Source organism: Corvus moneduloides, chromosome 17 (assembly GCF_009650955.1).
Source record: "Corvus moneduloides isolate bCorMon1 chromosome 17, bCorMon1.pri, whole genome shotgun sequence".
Lineage (NCBI taxonomy): Eukaryota > Metazoa > Chordata > Aves > Passeriformes > Corvidae > Corvus > Corvus moneduloides.
The window spans coordinates 13,636,666-13,650,647 of NC_045492.1; positions in this window are offsets into that span (position 1 = coordinate 13,636,666).

Below are 13,982 nucleotides of genomic sequence, written 5' to 3' on the forward strand. Positions count from 1 at the left end.
CAGTTGATTTACAGTGTGTTATAGCTCAAACCAGCCCAGTCCATGGAATGATTGTGAAATCTCAGCCTCACTGAAGAAGCAGCAGCTCAAATCCATTCTGTCCTCACAAACAATGATTTCTGTCTCACAAGTGCCCCATCCCCTTACCCCGAGACTGCAAATTTGTGCAGGGCATCAAACAGGAACAGGTCACTCTTGGAGCTGAATTTTCAGCGCTAATCTGGTGCTTGTATTTAATTTATTATTGTTTTTAAGGTTTGATTGAATTTAACTCCTGCCACACCATTAGGAAGAGTCAGAAACAGAAAACAGTTGAGAGTAATTTTTAGTAAAGAAATAAACCAAACCACAAACCCAACCCCCTGAACCTGCAATTCCTCAGGACCCCAGCACAACCCCTTTATTTGGCTCCCAAGAGTTATTTCTTACCCCGGGAAAAGCAGCCAGAAGCCTTCCTGTCACTAGTGAATAATGCCCTGTGAGTCCCTTGTGGCACAAATGCCAGCTTATGCAATGCAGGATACTTATTGTCCCTAAATATAGCATGGGTTGGTATAGAAGTGTCTCTGGAATAACAAATTTTCTCACGTGGACGTTCGTATTAGACTTTAATAAGGCCAAAATAACTGCAACAAATCTCTGATTTCGCTAAAGGGCATGTATTGTAAATTCAGGTTTGTTGCTCTGCCTCTCAGAAGTCACTGCAGCAGCCCACTTGGTGCCCTTGATTTACTCAGCCCTGTCTGACGAGGAGGAGCACCAACACTTTGTAGTATTTTGCTGGAAGTGGCCCGAGCCTGGAGTTAGCACTGTGTAAAACCCCGCTGCTGTTTAATGCTCTCTGTCAGGCTACCACATTCCTGCTGCAGACTGGAAACAGCACCCACGGCCAGTGGGCTGCAAATTACAGCACAGTTCATCACTCAAGGCTCTCCAGCACATGATAGGATTGCAAATATTTATATTAGCAGCTTTTGTGCTTGACTGGAAAGATTAGAGATCTCACAGGGAGGACTGGAGGAATTACAGCTCTGGGGCATGTGGGGAGGCACACACAGGAGATGGATCTTCCCTGTAAAAACCAGCTTGCCTTATTTCAGGGGGGGGAAAATGCCTCCAAAAATGTAAAAATCCACTAAAATCTTTGCAGTTTAGAAAGTTTCCTGCCTTGTGAAAATGAGTGTGTTGCTCTGCAGCTGACAGTTCAGTCAGGCGTGAGGGGCTTTTCTTGCTGGCTGAAGTGGTGAAAGGTGTCCTGGAGTCAAACTGAGGGAATTTTAGTGAGGAAGGGAAAGTATCTTTTTGTTCTTGGTGTTTTGTGGGGTTTTTTTTCATCCAGGCAGCACAGCACTATCATCCACTATTGTCAGCACAAATATGAACTCTTATTTTCATCGGGAGGTAACCTACTTTTAAAAGAGCACCTTGAATGCTGAATTTTATATCACCTAGAGAAAATCAAGGGGGAAGAGAGGCTCCTCTGCTGTTTCAGTGCTATGAAAAGTGTATTTATTTGATATAGGAAAGGGGATTATGGCCAGTTCTGGTGATGCTGTCCTGTGTGTCTGTGACAGAAGGAGCTCAATGGGTTTGTGACAGTCCCCTTTACAGGCTATAGGAAATGTGTGGATCCCTTTTCCCTTGATACCTGCCCCTGTCCTAAGACCCTTTTAGGCTAAAGTTGTTGTAGGAACCAGTTCAGTGAAGCTTTATTGGTGAATAACTGGCTGAACAGGAAATGTCATGGTGCAGAAGTGGGAGATGCTTGGCCACTGGTCCCACCTGGTTCTCAGAAATATGAACACTTTTTAGGACTAAAAACAAACTTAAGGCATTTCCATTGCAATAGTACAGGTGTTACCAAAGAAAACCTGAGATAAATGATAGTGGGCAGCCTGGCCAGGTGCACAGGCACTGCCACACCAGGGCAGCTGGTGACCAAGAGAGGCTCTCCTGTGGCTGAACAGGGCTATGCTGGGGGAAAATGAAGGTTTGAGAGCAATCTCCTTTTCCTTCGGCTCCTCAAACCTTTATCTTACGAGATCCGAGCAATAGAAGCCTGCAGGATTAGTGAGAGACGGAGGCTTGGCTCACATGGTGCATTCTGAGCATTGTCCCGGAGCCTGTGGCACTCTCCCTGTGTCTGAAGGGGCCCAGCACAGCTGGCAGAGGCTCTCTCTGGGTGACCATTGCTCTGTCCCATCTCCCGAGGCTCCTGTGAAGCTGCACTGCATCCTTCCCTGGGCTGCCCCGTGGCTGTGAGAGAGACCTGAGGAGTCTCTGCTGCCTGCAAACCTCAAATTCCTTTGGAATGTTTTACTTCTTGCTTCGGCTTCCTCCTGATGGCCACTGACGAGCCACTCGTTAGTGCCCAGAGCAGTTCTGGGATGCCACAGGAGCAGGAACAACTTGCACCCTCATGAGCACTGCGCCGGTGTCACCTCTGTGTGATGCGCAGGATGTGAGCACAGCAGTGCCAGCTCTGCCTGCGCTCAAAGCCTCACCCCTGCTCTGGGGAGCTCGGGTTTCATAAACCTGTCCTGCCCCAGCAGTGCCAGGACAGGCACAGCGTCCCCGAGAGCCCGGTGGCTGCACAGGCAACCAGGGATCGAGGTGAATGCGCTGCCTTTGGTCCTGCTCTTTAACCCGACCCAAGGAAACGATCTGTCAATAGCACAGGAATTGGGGTGTTAGGCTTTTCTTCCTCCTGTTGAAATAAAGAATAGGCTGTCCTTGTGCCCAAAATGCACCCGAAGTTCATGAAAAATGCAGGAATTTATGGAATGGGGTTTTAAAGTGAGGTTTTTAAGAGCTGGATCATCCGATGAGAAGAGTTTCCTAAAATTAGGGACTGACCATTAGAAGAGCAAAAGGAATTCTAGAGGAAATGTGGAAACTGTGGATGCAGCCTCAGGTGGAAGTGCAGCTGTAGTGCAGGCACAGATCTGTGGATGAAGCAGAGAGGTTTGGCCATAGTGTTGGGACAGGAAAATAAACAGCTTAAGATATCTCCCATAATCTTAAACTCCTGCTGAGCCTTCCCTGCAAAACAACCATAGAAAGCTGTGGCTGCCCCTGGACCCCTGGCAGCGTCCAAGGCCAGGTTGGACGGGGTTTGGAGGAGCCTGGGATAGCAGAAGGTGTCCCTGCCCATGGCAGAGGATGGAATGAGGTGATCTTTTAGGGTCCCTTCAACCCAAAGCATTCCACAATTCCATGACGTGTGGGTAGCTAAAACAAACACCTCTGGATTCCTCTGTCTTTGTTTGGTCTGTGGGTAAATCTGGCCCATATTCTTCTCCATGTAGAAATATAAAATAATCTCTGCAAAAACATCCAGCTTTATCAGCACAAAGCAGTGCACATCCCTTGTCAGTCCCGTATTTAGCTCCAGGAGCAAACCACAGGATCTCTGCTCCCACTCCCATAAACTACAAAGCTGGATGTAAGCTCATTAATATGTAAGCACAATTAATGTAGCAGAATTTAGCAGGAAACGTATGCAAGGGTGCAGGTGCAGGTGTGAGCTCGTGGTGGGGCTGAGCTGAACACAATCCTGCAATGTAATTTCAATCGATTTTAATTGGTGTGAGGCTTGAAGAGAAGTTGACAGCTGATAGATAGATCCTGCTTTTATATGGCTTTGGTGCATCCAGAAGACATAAAAATAGCAGGTGAGAATACTGATGGGCCCTGCCAGCACCTCAAAACTTGGAGCAGTTGCCTTTTAAAATAAAACTGGAGCCATTCCCTGTGGATGGTGTCTGTTTCTTCAGCACGGGATTTTGGGAGAGCTTCACAGGACATCCCAGGAAACAGCGTGACCCAGAGGAAAACACCAGTTAGTGTAAAAACTCCCTCCAAAAATAGTTATCAATGGCTGCCTGTAGAACTGGAGAGAGATATTAAGTGGCTGGTGTAGCTCCGGTGATATTTCATTAGAGATCTGTGTGATGGACCAGAGAAAGTGCTTATTACCGCTCCAAGTGACACCAGCTGAGGAGGGCTGTGATTATGTTGGGAGACAGGATTAGAATTCCAAGTGAGACGAGCAGGGGAAATAACCTGGAGAAAAGGATGCAGCTCAAGAGAGGCAAATTCAAGGTCCTGCACCTCAGTGAGAAAAATCAACTGAGCAAGGAGAAGGAGTGAAAACAACTGCTTAGAGAAGTTCCTGCAAGGCAATGGGCTGAGCATGAGGGGAGTGAGAGTCACCAGAGCTGTTCTGGGGAAACTGGAACAGAGGAAGGCTCACCCTGACCTTCAAGACAAGGGAAACAATCCCTCTGTTCTGGCCAGTGCTGCTCAGTTACCGCTGAAAAAAAGAGCTCGGGGGAAAGACTGAACCAATCTAGAGGATGAGGAAAGATCGGATTAGTCAGGGTGGCTTTGCCAAAAATCCACATCTGAGTGGTCCTTCTCACAACCAGAATTACAAAATGGTTTGGGTTGGAAGGACCTCAAAGTTTATCCATTCCCACTCTGCCATGGCAGGGACACCTCCCACTGTCCCAGGCTGCTCCAAGCCCCAATGTCCAACCTGGCCTTGGGCACTGCCAGGGATCCAGGGGCAGCCACAGCTGCTCTGGGCACCCTGTGCCAGGGCCTGCCCACCCTCCCAGGGAACAATTCCTGCCCAATATCCCATCCAGCCCTGCCCTCTGGCACTGGGAAGCCATTCCCTGTGTCCTGTCCCTCCATCCCTTGTGAACAGTCCCTCTCCATCTTTCCTTGTGGACTCCTTCAGGTACTGGAAGGCTGCGCTTAGGTCACCCCAAAGCTTCTCCTCTCCCTCTGCTCCTGCCCCTCTTCCTTCCCCGCACACCAGGTTTGCTGCAGGAAGGCTGGAATTTGTTCCTGCTGAAGAAAAAGCTTGGGGAAGAAAACAGAGGGGAAGTGGTTCTTGTGCAGCCACTCCTGAGTGCAGCTCTGCATCCAAGACAGACCCTTCCTTCTGCCCTGCGTGCCCCACACAGGTTCCCACCGCCTCACTCCTTCCCAAGCCGTCTCAGCAGCTGAAGCTTGGCTCTGGAGCAGGATTTGAATGGAATAGCTGCTAATTTAATGACCCGCACTAACACTGTAATTGCACACGTTCAGAGGCAGACAGCCTCATCCCGTGCCTCTCCCAGGGCCCTGAGAGACACCAACCCTGACGGAGCCAGCTCTGGGCACTGCCCTGCCTGGGCATGGGGGTGGGCATCACCCCCAGCTCTGCAGACCTGGCCTTGGACACTTCCAGAGCTTTTTTTTGTGCCTCTATCTGCTCAGCACAACAGATGCCTTTCTCTCCCTGCCAGCACGAGCTCGCAGGACTGATGCAATGGTACAAAAAGTTGTAAGGTCTGGATTAATGTGTAGGGAAGAGCATGTGCTCTGCTAGATTAATGTATTTCATGACCTGTACACTGGAAAAGCAGAGAAAACTACAAGTTATTTTAAGTTCTAATTTAGTTCTAATTTAGTTCCAAATGAATATGAAACTATTTTGCAATATCAATACATTTCTTAATTTAAACAAATCTAATTATGCTAAATTAAAGATTTATTTAGCTAACTTGGTAATGTTAAAAGCTTAAATATTTTAGATGTCCGAGATAAACGTAATAAAATGACTCTATTTAATCTACAAATTAATCCAAAAAAATAAATTGCATTTTAATTACATTGATAACAATCAAGCCCAAGCATGATTGGCATATTCCTTCCCCGAGACAGAGGGAAGCAAACACTGTGGGACAGATTCCGTTTATTCCCACACGCCTGCAGGTTTTGAATGACTCTGCTGAGTTCTGTACATGCATTTCTGACTTACCCCAATCTAGCTGCACAAAATATGGCCTTGTACCTGAAACTGGTCCAGCACATTCCTACGCGGGGGATGACTCCAGCAAGGAAAATCTGTCTTGCAAATGAGTCATTGTGAAAAGGCTGTGCTGAAGATGTTGGAAATCAGGGTGATGCATGTGAAAATGAGATTAATCAATATGAAGATGAGGATCAGTGGTCTATCACAGCAGAGCAGTTTGATAATAACGGGGCTGGGGAAACAGGGAAACACGGGAAATTGGGAGAGATGTCAGGGATAATAATGAATTAGGAGCTATTCCCAGAAACACGAGAGCCTGAGCGTGCAGACAGAGAGAGGTGTGCTGGGAAGTTGGGATCCTTGTAACAGTCCCAGAATTGGGGGAAACTTGATGTGAAAGCACAGCCAGAAAATCAGCACAGTTATTTCATCTCTGCCTGTGGCTACTGCAGCTGGAGCTGGCAGGTTGGGCAATTCCCTGTACAAATGGTGTTTGAGAGTGGTGAGCAGAGGAGCCAGCCCCGGGTGCAGCAGTGGCATTGCCTGTGCACCTTGGCCTGTTCTGGGTCTTTTGGTCCCAGAACTCAGCAGGGAAAGTGTCTGGGCCGGGCTGGAGGTGAATTTGGTGCCGTGGCAGGGTGGGAGCTGTGAGGGTCCGTCCCTGCTCCTGGGTTAAAGGAGCTGGGAGCCATCACTCATCCCGTGGCTGAGGGGTTTATGGCTTTACAAGGAGGTGCAGTGGTTGCTGTTTACTGCCCCTGTAACTCCTTAACCCACAGCTGCTTCCTCAGGCTCCTTTCTCCTCTGCCTCTCTCGCACCAGACATTTTTGTGGCATTTCTCTGAAGTTTTATCTCACTGGTGCTGGCTGGTGGCTCTGTCTGGCCTCTGCCTTGCAAATAAAGCACCAATTGTGATCTTATCACTACTAGATATGTGCATATTTGTTTATTATTTATATTTTTATATATATTATATTATAATTATGAAAGTGAACAGAGGTGAGACACACGGGTGCCCTGGGCAGTTCTCTGCAATGGGACACTCTTCACCTCCTTGCACTTTAACGTGTAAAACTTCCAGTTTGCTGATTATTGGAAGATGTAAAATTTAACCACCCGATAATGGCACTGCTAACCAATGTCCCTTGCTCAATTTGCAAATCCATTACAGGTTATAATCTATGGGGCTTGGGGTCCACAACTTGAAAATCACTTTAGGAAGATGGAGGAAGAGAACAGGGACTGATTTCTTAGAGTTCATGCAAGAGATTTTGTAGAGAAGGGAGAGTCTGGGTTTGGTATCCTATAGGTTAATCCTTGAATACAGCTGGAGTGGAAACAAAATAAAAACCAAATAAATAAATAATAAAAAAATAAAACAGACAAAATCCCCAAGGAAATGGACAAGAAGGGCTGAAGGATCTGTGAGATGAGGCAGAAGCTCATGGAATGTTGTCACTTTGATGCATGTGGAACACCCAGGGTCCATCCCAGTGTGATCCCTGGACAGGACGCACCCTGTGGAATCCTCAGGGAGCAGCAGATGGGTCCTCTCCCCACGGCACAGGGGTGTGGTACCAGATCTCCCTGGGCACTCCTGTGTGAGCACAGGGGCACCCAAGGGATCCCAGGCTCCAGCCTTGGTTTCTCCTCCTTCTCGGGCACTTTGAAGGATTTCTCCAACGGTTTCAAAAAGCACCAAAGTCACTTTGAAGCTCAGGTTTCAGTGCCTTTCACTGATGTTTTTGGGAAGTTTTTAGCCATTCCTGAATGTGATTTATGCTCTCTTTAAGGTGCGTTTGCACTGCCAGGGACGAGCAGGATCATCATATCTCAAAGGAGACTTGCCCCCTAAATTCTGTCAGCTTCCACTTAGACTTAATGGGGCCTGTAAAACTGCTGACCAGCTCGAGTTCCCCTGCTAGGAACCCTTAGATGAGGATTACTCTTGCATGTCAGAGCTCCTGTAAGTTCCTGTGGATGGGTGTTGTGAGAACTGGCTTGGGCTTGTCTCATCTTTGTGTCTGAGTTTGAGAGGGTTCCTACAACAAAAATCAAAAGATGCTCATGCCTGTGTCATTTTAATGGAGAAAATCTCTCTCTATTTTGATTTCTTGAATTCCTTTTTAACTGGGCTGCAGAGAAACAAAACTGATTGTTTATCAAATTAGGTCTTGGAAAATGCTTTTCCCCCTTGAGGTCAAAAACCACAAAATCATTCCACTCTTGTAAGTTATTTTGGCTTCAAGCTTCTTTAAATCTTCTCCAACTTTTCCTTCCTTTGTTCTTTCTCCAATACCACAAAAATGTAATAACAGCAGAAGTAGACAATACAGATTAGACAACCTGGATAATATTTGAGTAAGTGCTCAAGTGTTTTCTTAGTGGGTTTAAGGACTATGCTAGAGTGTTCGTGGCATTTCCAGCTCGATGGATGAAAGCTGTTTCCTCAAATTCTAGGGACAACAGAGACCTTACAGAGAAAGAGAATGTTTCATTATGTGACTTTTTGCTCTCTTCTTGTAGTTAACAAAGTGTTTTTTAAAGCTGTTTAAAGAAAAGAACAAAAAGTCCTAATGGCTCTTGCATTTCTAGAAAAATGCCGTAGGTTTCTTGAAGGAGAAATTAAACATATCCCACCTGATTTAGCAAAGAAATATTTTGTGACACTATTGCAATGAAATTATTTTCAATGGGGAAATACTGATTCAGTAAAACCCAAACGTTCAACAAGTGTGTGCCCACTAATCTTATTTATGGGGGAAAGGAACGACAACTTTTTCTAAGAAAGCTCTGGTTGGATATGGATTTTTTAAGAGCTCTCATCTTGTTTTGAAATTTATTTTAAATTTATTTTAAATTTACAACTTTTACACATAAATATACTCTCTACCCTTCAACCTGACTTGTGTGTTTATGTCTAAGGATTCTCTTTAGAACAAAGACTTTGGGGGTGTTTTTCCTAATCAAAATGCAGAGCAGGAGAGAACTTGCCAAATTTTCTAGAAATTGAAAATTCTTTCTCTGCTCAGATCTTTTTGACACCTCTCTTGATGAACTTTCCAAACCCTACCCATATAAAAATCTGTAATTTTAGTCTATCTAGTCCTAATTTCTGCCTTTTCCTGCACACTCAGGTTTGTGTTCCCATAGTGATTGCTGCTGTCAGGATTTGCACATCAAAACTAAAAACAAAGCATGAGGCTGGGATGCACTAACCCAGCACAAACCGGGATGAACTGCTCCTCGTTTTACTTTAGGATTACTTGGAAGGCTTGGTTGGAGCTATATATCAGCTTTAAAGATGGTTCAAAGAAAAACTCTTCATCAGCAGAACAGGATAAGCTGCTATCATTTTTAATTTTTATTGAGCTCTTTTAGCACCTAAGATGACCATGAGGGAAAAACAGACAAAAATATTGCCCATTGTAATAAATAATTTGTCTCAAGTTTCAAGCCTGTTATTAAATGAAATTTGAGGTAATCTTCTAAGCAGAGCTCGGGGGCACCTGTGACTTTTAAATGGAGCTCTGCTGTTTCTGGGGAAATCCATTCCTTTAGAAATGGAGCTGGAGGCTAAAAGCCTCAAAGATAAATCTCCCTGCAGCTCCCCTCTCTGGGGAGGCCCCTTCCAGCAGGGCACTCAGCCGAGCTCTGGGTGTCTCTGCTCTGAAACTCCTTTCATAAGGAACATCTGGCTCTGTCTAGACCTTTCTGAGGCTGCAGAATCCAAAATATCTCCTTTTGATACCAGCCTGACTGTGGGCTGTTTGGGTGCCTGCTGTAGCTGAGGAACTCAAAATGTCAGGCTATTTGTGGTGCTATGAAAATAACAGTTTAACCCCAAAAGTGCGTGCAGCTTGCTCGCAGGATGGGATTTCTGGCAAAGACACAGGTCCAGTTTAGCATTTCGTGTGCAGCTTGAAAGCTGAAATGTCCCTTTCTGTGCTCAGAAGAATTCAGAGCCACAGAAGATCCTCCCTGAAACGAATGGCTTTGTCTTCTGAGAAATGTTTAAGTACTGGGAACGGTGCTAAACTATTGAACCATGGAGCAGCTGCTGATTAATTTAGCACTGCCCCTTCTGAGCACTTCATGGAGGAATCCTGAGGAAAAATAAAGGCTCTGTAATTAATGCTTCAGTAAGAGGGAATAAGGTCTCACAGGTGTGTGGATAAGAATACCCAACATAAATTTATATTGTGAGATAATCTCAGCCTCTTTATGTTGTGTTCCCTGCTGCTGTAGAGTGGGGTGGCTCTTTTTGCTGCTGAACCATAGGTGTTGCAGCAGCTGGTGATGCCATGAGCTCTGCAGCCACATCCCACAGGAGAGCCTCAATTTATTGGGATTTTGGGGTTTTGGTCAATATTCTGATCACTTGTATGACAATGCTGCCTAAAGCCTGTAAGGAACAACAGAAAGGTATCTAGAAAGCCAAAATAACTCATTATTGCCAGTTATCTGCTCATCAAAATCCTAAGGGGGCTGTGACCTGATTGTAACTTTCCCCCAGAGCCTTACAATAATTTTAGCTGTGAAAGGAAATTTTATGGCATGTAAGATTAGCCCACACTAATGCAAGGTCAAAAATAATAGAATCAATAAGCAAACTCAATACTGTTAACATTTTGAGAAAATTACTACTAGAAAACAATGTCAACAACAGATTGAAATGGGTCTCCAAAGTTGTCCTATTGATTTCCTTTCAGATTCATGACAATCTAACTCTTTTTCCTTTGCAATATGGTATCCATTTTTCTTGGTGGGGTGGTTTTTTTTTTGTTCTTTGCGTTTTACAGCCCATTTTAGCTATGAACATTTGTTGGTTTATTATTTAAAAATATGGCAAAATTACTATCTTTGAGTTTTTATTCTGAAATAGACAAAAGCCTCCGATCCCGCTCAAAAGTGGTTGGAAAGCCTAAGGCTATTTTCAAGTTTTAATTCTGTTAGCAATGCACCAGCACAAAGTGTGGGGAGGAGGAGGGAGGAAATTGAAAGCAAGTTTGACATTTGTTTAGAGCTGTCAGAATTAAGTATACTGAGAATGAGAGAGAAGTCAAAAGCTGCAGTGTGTATTTAAGTATTACATTTCACATCAGTATTGGTTTGCACCAGCAACAGCATCACAAATTGCCTGTGCTGCGTCTTGGAAGGGAAGGAGTTCTGGTTTAGCTGTAAAACAGACACTGTGCAGCCCAGGTGCCTCAGCAGGGAGGGGGCAATGCCTTGGTCTGTGTTTCCAACAGGAACCTGCTGTGATCCAAGATTTCCCGAGGCTGAACTTTGTGCAGTGTGGAATTGTGGAATGGTTTGGGTTGGGAGGGACCTTAAATGTCATCCTATTCCACCCCTGCCATGGGCAGGGACACCTCCCACTGTCCCAGGCTGCTCCCAGCCCCAATGTCCAGCCTGGCCTTGGGCACTGCCAGGGATCCAGGGGCAGCCCCAGCTTCTTGGGGAATTCCATCCTGGTTCCTTCCCACCTTCACAGGGAGGAATTTCTTCCCGATATCTCACCTAAATTTCCCCTCTCAGTGTGAACCCCTTACTCCTGTACTTAAAGATATGTTCAACAATATTTTCACTCGTGTGGTGGTGGAAATAGAACAATTTGATGTTCGAACAGTGAGATTGGGGGATGGAAACTCCACATTCATGACCAGGAGAGTGACAGGAAGGAAGAGAAGGAGGGATTCACCTCCTGGTGTAAGGGAAGGGCTGATCTACTTCTCCCTCAGCACATCAGACCAGGAGGGTGGGGCTGGACAGCAGAGAATGCTGCTCCCATTCAGAGAGGAGATGACTGCCAGGGTATAAGTTAAAACAAAACATCAGTATTGGTCCAGACTCTCAGGTAAACCCTCTTCAAGGAACCCTCTCTCTTCAGGAAAGAACTTGAGCTCCCATTTTCTTTACACACACAGGCAGAAACGCTTTCCCCAGCAGAGGCTGATGTTTGGAGAGGAAAGGATGGATTGTGTTATTGGATGAGCTCATGGTCCAAGGAAAAGCCTCTGTGCAAACTCCTCTTCCTGAGGTGTTTTGAGGTCTGGCTCTTTCAGGCTCTGGCTGCAGCAGAGACAAGCTCAGAGCTGCTGTTCTCACCCTTTGAAGTCCAAACATCAACAGCAGGATGACCTGGGATTTTAAATTAGATACATCTCAAAATAAGTTTTATTTATAGTGAATCTACTTCATCTACTCTTACAGTTGTTTTTAAAAGCACAGTTTTAATTACGTTCTAGAAATCTATTTTTAAAGCTTTTTTGTTCTCTTGAAGAAAAGAAAGACTGAGGCTTGAGGGAGGTTTTGTCCATCTTTGGCATTTCTGTGCCATTTTATTTCATACGGATACACGTGATCAGCATTTTGTCACTGTAAGCCAACATGTGCTGCTTGAGAAAAGTGAAACATCAAAATCAGCTCCTTTTTTGTATATACATCTACTTGAAATTTTACTGAATTATCACTGGTGAAAATTATATTTGCCAAAAACATCCAATTTTATTGTTCCAGGTCCAGACTGGAGATCAGAATAGAGATTTTATTTTTTAAAAATAGAATTATTGTACCTAAAAATGGAAGGAAAATCCCTTCTGATTTCTTTCTACTGCAGACCCCTGCTATGGCCTGTGTTTGGATTTCTAATTCCCTGCTTAATGAATCTTGTAATATTTCCCTCAGTGAATTTAGGTGGTTTCCTTCTGGGTTGTACCAAAGCTCTCCACAAAGCTCAGCAGATCTTTGTTCACCAGAGCACTGAGGTTCTCTCCAGACATCTCTGTTCTCCTCCACTGACTATGGAGCAAATTCATAACAAAATATTTATATTTTGAATATTATTATCTAATAATAATTATAAACCATGTGGTGTTTAATTCTGTAGGTGTTGTTGTGCCCAAGTTCACAATGGGTGCATCCAGGGCTGTGTGGGATTCCATGGAATGGACTTTGTGCTTCTCCGAGGTTCAACAGCTTTGCTTATTCCTCTGACATCTCACAGTCCCTTTTCTCCCCAAACGTGCCTCACTTCCTGGCTTTATTTGCATTAAATCAAATGCATGAAATGCGTGAAATAATCAACAAGTGATTATTTCCAGGGCAGATGTGCTGTGCAGGCCTGATGTTTGCAGCAGAGCAGGAGCTGCACTCCTGACGAGCTGGGCTGGCACCGGCAGGGCAGCAATCCCGAGTGGATTTATCCACAATTCCTGCCAGCCTCGAGCTGCTGGACAGAGGGCTGGCAGCAGCTCTGCACACTGGTCCTAGGCAGCAAACGATGGAGTTTGTGAATCTGGGCAAACTTTGACAACGTCCCAGAACTTACTCGAAATGCATTTCTTGTCATTGCTGGAGAGAGGAAAAAAAAATGGAAGAAAGAAAAAACAGCACTGAAGGGAGTTGTCACACAAAAGTGTGTGGTATGAACTCGGGGACCTAAAAAATCAATCATGGCAATTATTTTACTAAATTATTTTAAACTGTAGTGTGTCCAGAAGTCTTTCTGTTAAATGTCTGCTGTCACAGCAACAAGCTGTGCTGTTTCCATCTCTGACCTTTTCCATGTTAAAATGCGTGTCAGTATGTAAAACAGAAGCACTCCACACACAAGCTGACTGTAGCAGTGCTTTGCTTTGCTGCACTGAAGGTCCTGGAGATACAGATTTTGCAGGAAATGAGGATAATGGGACAATTCGCCATTTAGTTAGAGGGGAAAAACACCCACCAACAACAAGCAAAGGTTGCTTTTTTCAACATTTGTTTTGTCACATTCCTTTTTGCTGTGATATGTTTGAGGGAACAGAATGGAAGACTTAAGTGGCACATGCAGAGAATGGATGAGTTGATGATGAAGTGTGAAATGACCATTAAAGCACTGACCGTTTATCCCTAATACTCAATTTGGAGTTGAGATCTGAGTGGAATGAGTTTAGTGGTTGCAGTTCAGTACCTAGTGGACAGCAGTCCATATGTCACAGAAACCTAAATCAGCTGCTGCAGTTTAACATCAATAACAGCATTGATTCTGAGGAGACGTGGGTCAGACTAGTGGATAATGACATTAAAGACGTGAAGAGCCTCAAGGAGGATTTGGGCGAACCTCTGGGATGTTTTCAGAGCAGGTTCCAGCATTTTGGTTTCAAAATCTCCTCCCACACAAGCATG